Here is a 7,056-nt window from a genome sequence, read left to right on the forward strand (position 1 = left end):
AAAAGAACTTTATAGCATCTATTAAAAGCATATTCAAAGATCAAAAGGAAACTACTGTCAAAATGAGTGAATAAATGGAGGCTCTCAGCAGAGACATGAGAAATATAAAAATAACCCAATGGGAATTTAGAATTTAGAAGCACAGTATCTGAAATAAAAGATTCACACAGAGGGATCAACAGATAACTGGAGACGGCCAAAGAAAGGATCCATGTATGTAGAAAATATTCAATAGATGGAGACACCTGGGTGGCTCAGTTGTTAAGCATCTGCCTTCGGCTCAGGTCATGATTCCACAGTCCTGGGATCAATCAAGCCCCATATCAGGCGCCCTGGTAGGCGGGAAGCCTGCTTCTCCCTCTCCCACTTCCCCTGCTTGTGTTCCCTCTCTGGCTGTGTCTCTGTCAAATAAATAAAATCTTAAAAAAAAAAAAAAAAAAGAAAGAAAGAAAAAGAAAATGTTCAATAGAAATGATCTAATGTGAAAAATAGAAATTAAAATGACAAGAAAACAGAAGAGCCTCAGTGATCTGTGATACAAAAATCAAGTGATCTATTATGTGTAATGGGAGTTCCAAAAGAACTAGAGAGAGAAATGGGATAGGAAAAAATATTTCAAGATACTACAGCCAAGAATTTTCAAAATTTGGTAAAGAAAACAAATTACAAAGAGGTCAGCAAGTACAAAATAGGACAACACAAACTGGGCCCTATCTAGCCACGTACAAACTGCTGAAAACCAAAAGAAAAAACAATGTATGTTACAAAGAGACATACAACTCTTAAAAATCATGGCTTACATTTCAGTAGATTTAATGGAGGCCAGAATATAATGAAATTTTTAAAGTGATGACATTTTAAAACCAGTAACAAGGACTTCTACTTCTGGGATGATGGAGTATATGTACTTTCCCTATTCCTCCAAATACAACTAAATACATATATATTTGAGGAGCTCTTAATTTAATCTGACTGGTACCATTATAAGAAGAGAAAATTTGGACACACACACACCAGACATGCATACACAGAGAAGACAATGATTAAGACAGCCGTCAACAATTTAAGGAGAGCTCTCAGAAGAAACCAAATCTGCTGACACCTTGATCATAAATTTCTAGGCTCCACAACTGTAAGAAAATAAATTTCCATTGTTTAAGCCATCCAGTGTGTAGTACTTAGTTATGACAGCCCTAGAAAACTAAGATGATAAACAGATATAGATAGACAGACAGAGAGACAAATAGAGTTCTGTGTGCGTGTACACGTAAAATTCGAAGAAGACTCTGAAAGGCAGCAAGAAGGTCAACCGCAGGGACCTCAGGACCCAAGGGACAACAGAGTGGTGAGTTCTCTGGGAATTTTTTTTTTTTTTTAATCCCAGACTTGTTGCTGAAGAAGATGATAGTCAAGAAATGTCAGGAAGTACAGTCCAAAAAAAAACAAAAACAAAAACAAACAAACAAACAAACAAAAAAACAACCCCAAAAAACATAAACATCTCTCTAGCCAAGGGAGGGAATAGGCAATCTAGTAAGACAGACAACTTTTAGACAACAACCCATCTACTCCAATAAAAAAACAGAAAAACTATGGCCACACACTCTCGCCACCAGCAAAGGCTGAATGGAAAGCTAGATTTCCCCTTATTCCACTTGTCATTACCCTTGAGGTGGTGTCAGACAAGATCAAGTAAGAGTTGGGAAATTCATCTCCACCAGCTGGTAATGAGTCCCCTGACCAAAGAGTTAATGAAGACCACACAGCCTAGATCCTACACCCACCCAGCAGTAATAAAGCACTGCTCCTCACAGGTGCTATTGCAGGCCTAGATGAGAGTCAGGTCTCTTACTCTGTGCTAATACGGCCATTTCCACCACAAAATCAGTGGACTCCACATGGGGAGCTAAAAGCTGAATGTTCAGCAAAAAGCAACAAAGCCCCCACTCTCTTGGGTGTCAACAAAGACCAAGTAGGGAACTTGAACTTCAACTTCCATCTAGAAGTACTGAGGCAACGTCCCCTTCCCATTCCCTGATGCAGCAGTATCAGAAAAAGTCAACTAAACCAGAATTTTACATGAAATCCGAAGTCTCAGAACATAACATGAAAATGTACAGATTTCAACTGAAAATCACTCCTCATATCAAAGACCAAGAAGATCCCAGGATGAATTTAAAAAAAAAAAAAAAGCAATGGATACTCAGATCTAAATGACAGAAATGTTAGAATTATCTGACATAATGAAACATGGATGGTCAATTGGGGGGGGAGCAATCTCAAAAGGTACATAGAGTATGATTCCATTTATATAACATTCTTGAAAAGACAAAGATAGGAATAAAGAACAGGTCTATGGTTGATAGGGGTTAAGAAGAGAGTAGGTGCAGGAGAGAAGTGGGTATGGCTATAAAATGGCAGTATGAGGTATTCTTGTAATGATGAATATGTTCTGAATCAGTTGAAGGCCTTAAGACAAAATCTGAGGTTTCCTAGAGAAGCAGGAATCTGCCTCAAGATTGTAACATAGAAATACTGCCTGAATTTCCAGCTTGTTGATCTATACTACGGATTTTATGAAGAGTCTCATGCTCTACCAACTGAGCTAGTTGGGCGCCTTTTATACTACGGATTTTAGATACAAGGCTACTTCAACTCCTGCCTGAGCATCCAGATTTCCTACTAGTTAGCCCTCCCAACCACATAAGAATAAATCTTTTAGTATATCCTATTGGTTCTGCTTCTCTGGTTCTTACTATATATATATCTAATAAAATAATAACGGTGATATAGTGGGACCATAAAAAGTACTGAATAACCCAAAGAAGGCAGGGAATGAGAAAAAGAGGAACAAAGAACACATGATAAGGGGACCATGTCTCCTAGGCTCCCCAGTGCAGACTCATGTGGAGTCTGTGAGCATGAAGCAGGCATGGCTGTAGGACTCCTAGGGTTGCTCCCTGACCCTGGCACCCACAGGGGACTGGTAGCCCTTAGGCCCAGCAGCCTCTCAGCCCATGGCTTTGGGGGTTATGGGTTTGGCACCCCACCCTCTACAATGCTACATAGTCCTCATGTAGTTGGACAAGCCCAGTGGAATCTTGTTGCTGTGTTTACCATGTATCTGGAGCACAGAATTGGCCTGTGAACCAGGACGTTTTTCAGATTCATACATAGAATAACTCTGCCATTGGAGCAAGCTGAACTACTCAGGACATGTGAGGCAGTGACGACAATAAAAAGCATAGCTCTGGGAGCAGCACCCCTACTTCATGGGATCAGCTACTCATGAACAAAAAGAATTATATACAAGGCCTCAATTAGTCTTGGAGCTGACTTTTAACTGGGGATTGTTACTTGGATGGTCTGGTACCAAGGGCTCCTGTAATCCAGCTATTTATCTGATGCTTTATTTTCTAGAATTGTGACAACAATGATATATGATACTATCCATGTTCATCCAGATAAAAGAGACGGTCTGAAGTCCACAGCATTGTGGCTCAACAGAAACACCAGACAGTGGCCGGGTGGATTCGGTGTCATGATCCTGGAGGCACTGTATCTGGTAGGGTTCTGGTCAGAACCAGACCACTTGCTAATACACTGCTCTAGCCACAGGAGACCATCTAGGCGCACTGGATTTATACTCTAGGTATCCACAGACCTGAGGATAGTGGAGATTAACCTTCCTCCAACCAAATAATAGGATGAACAGTTTTTTACATATTGTCCATGGGAATTTGTGGTAAGAAAAGACAGACAAAACAAAAAAATATGAATAGTAGAATATGAAATGGATAAATGAAGTTTATCTAGGATATTTTTAAAATAAATTTTTATGTAACATTCTCAGGTCTTACTGCCACATATTTAGCTTTAATTAAATAATCTGTTTCAATATATTAAAAAATCAAGAATAAGAAGATAAAGATTTACAGTATTTTTTTACTGGATTTTAGTTCAACTATTTGCTAGCAAAACTCTTACCCTATCACAGAAACCAGGGACTTCAGGATTTGAGATGACCTTGAGAATCTAAGTTTATGCATTCTTCTGCTCATTGTAATTCTCCTCTGAAAAAATGGGGATTACATATATTTTGACACTTTAAAAAAATCCCATGTGTTTAAGAATATACATCTAAATGGTGATCTCTGTAGAAAAATGGACTTTCTTTTCAGGAAAAAATGAAAGCTGCTATGGAAAATTAGGGCTTATTGTTTTTACTTGTAACCTTTACTCGCTGCCAAAAACTGTCATTTGGAAAACTATTCTCTCTCTCTCTCTCTCTCTATATATATATATATATACCTACACATTATATATATATATACATACACACACACACACACACACACACATATTATATAACTTTAAATAAGCAAAAAAATTACTTTGTCTACTATTAGAAAAAGAAACACTTGAAAAAGTGGAAAACAAAGAGCAAGACTGTTGATAATTACATCAAATGCATAAGGCCTAAGCACTCCAATTGTAAAATGGAGCAGAGTAAGACCACTTTATGTTGTCTATAAAAATCTACTTTAAATGTACATACAGAGATATGTTAAAAGCAAAAGGACAAAAGTGATATATCATATAAGCACAAATCAAAACAAAGTTAGAATGGCTTTAAGAATTACTAGATAAGATTTATTTCAGAGAAAGGAATATTATATAAAGGATGAATAGTAATTTTTAATAATGTTAAAGGGCCACATTTATAATTGAATTAGATGAAGGTGGTCAAAATGTACAAATGTCCAGTTATAAGATAAATAAGCCTGAAGATATAATGTACAGCATGATGACTAATAGTGAACACTGATGTGTAGTATATCTGGAAGTTGCTACGACAGTAGATCCTAAAAGTTTTCATCACAAGGAAAATAATAATTTTTTTCTTTTATATATGAAATGATGTTAACTAGACTCATTGTGGTAATCATTTCACAATACATGCAAATCAAATCATTAGGCTACATCTACCTTAAATTTTTACAGTGCTTTATATCTCAATAAAACTGGGGGAAAAGGTTAATATTTCAAGGAGACATAAGATCCTAAATGTATATGCATTAAATCAAATATCTAAAGTCAAAACTAGCTTCAACAATATCAAGTGCCTTATTACCTACTGGATGGTCCATAAATCTGTATTTTTCTAATACCTACCTTAAATGAATGGGAATGGCTAGAGGAAGAGTCATTAGTGAGGTTCATATTTCTTCTACCAATGTGGATCAACACAGTGGCTAAACCTGGGTGCACACCTGGGGAGGAGAAGTTTCTGTTGAAATAAGTGGAAAGAATGTAAACTAATTACTGAGGGTAAAGGAATTAACAAAGTATTTACTCATACAGGAAAACTAAACACTACTTTGGTACCCTGAAAAAGACAACAGAAAAGTAATTTTCTCTCTTAGCTTTGGCTCAGATGCCTGTAAGGATATACTTTTTCCTGCTGAGCTCCATCATTACTAAAACAAAACACCATGACCTGGAAGACAGCATCATGCAAAAGAGTTATTGGAATGGCTTATGTCATACCATATTATGCCATGAAAGAACAGAAATCCTCATGGCATCTAAATGGAACAACACTAACACGGTATGTCACTTGGCTCTCAATACAGGCTATATTTACTACTGTGACCCCAAATGGGACTCTATCTATGTGAATTTATTTCCGTAGGCCAAAACTCATGCACTTTATTCTGTATTAAAACTGAAGATTATTGTGTAACCATCAATTTTAATGAACTGTTTAGAAAAGGCAGAATGACAGAATGTCTTCTACTACTTGTCTAGTGTCTCATAATGTTATACTTTTAAAGAAAAACTGAAAGAACATGTGGGTTCTTGAGATCAATCAGTCTAGCCTATTGGTATGATATACCAGAGATGCAATACCTGGAAATTTGTAGACTAGTTATGAAGGACATTCTGGTATGTACATACTGTATGTATATACATGTATATTCATATGCAAACACACATATACACACACTAATTTTCCATATGACCTTGTCCTGGAAAATATGGCACTTCTGGTTATAAGATATGTTTCCCAATTACACATGGACAATTAGCACACAGTGGGCACAACAAACATGATATAAAAAACACTTAGTTCCAGATCAAACAGAGCATTAGGGAAAATAAAGAACAGGTCTAGAGATACTTAGATAAATGGAATTTGCTTTAATTAAGAGAGTTATCAGAGAAAAAAAGATCTTGGAAAAAAAGGTGGCTTGGGGAATATTCAAATTCCATGAAGCAGACACAAGACTGACTGCAAGCTGTTTGTTCTGATAATACAGTTTTAACTAAATAGTTTTTGCAAAGGAAACAAAGTTAAGACAGCATGCCCATATACACCAGTTAGAAAAAGCTTTGTATCATAACACAGGCAGGAGTTTTGGATGTATTACTTAAACAGACACAAACATAAGCAATCCCATTGGCCTGGCATACAACTGCCAAAACACTAGTCCATTTATGGAAAGTATACAGATCCCCTTAATAATATAAGTTTCCAAATGGGGAGTATATTTTATGTAAGTCTTGTTAACATCTCTGGCAATATCATAGATCAGAATAAGACAACCCAATTGTACAATTTGTGAGTACAGACATTTTAAATTTTACATGAATACACCCAAGAGATAGCTAAAAGACTCTCTTAAGAGCCTCCTTGCATTTGAAATCCATCTTGTTTTGATCCTGTGTGCTGAGGAACCTATCTTCACACAGAATACCTAGAACTTCATATCTCACTGAGACTTGCAATAATAAGGTTGTTTTGTGAACAAAAATTGTTTGAGACCTGTGAGTCCTTGTAATAATTGAACAATGAAGTTGATTATGTGTAATTAATTCAATTGCATAATACACTACCAATTTCTCAAAAATTAATAGAAAAATATAAAGATCCAGATGAAGTGGAACAACACTACCAACTTTGACAAACTGACATTTATAGAACACTATTCCACACTAGGTAAACAAGTATTATTTTAAAATATACACAGAACATTCATCAAAATAGACCAT

General features: G+C 36.3%; 1 pseudogene; it reads left to right on the top strand.

Annotated features, from left to right (window-relative positions):
* Positions 1 to 1,917: 1,917 nt before the first annotated feature.
* Positions 1,918 to 3,764, top strand: LOC116880876 (annotated as a pseudogene).
* The last annotated feature ends 3,292 nt before the right edge of the window (positions 3,765 to 7,056 follow it).

The sequence above is a fragment of the Lontra canadensis genome, unplaced genomic scaffold (genome assembly GCF_010015895.1).
Source record: "Lontra canadensis isolate GAN:19392208 unplaced genomic scaffold, GSC_riverotter_1.0 scaffold69, whole genome shotgun sequence".
In the NCBI taxonomy this organism is placed as follows: domain Eukaryota; kingdom Metazoa; phylum Chordata; class Mammalia; order Carnivora; family Mustelidae; genus Lontra; species Lontra canadensis.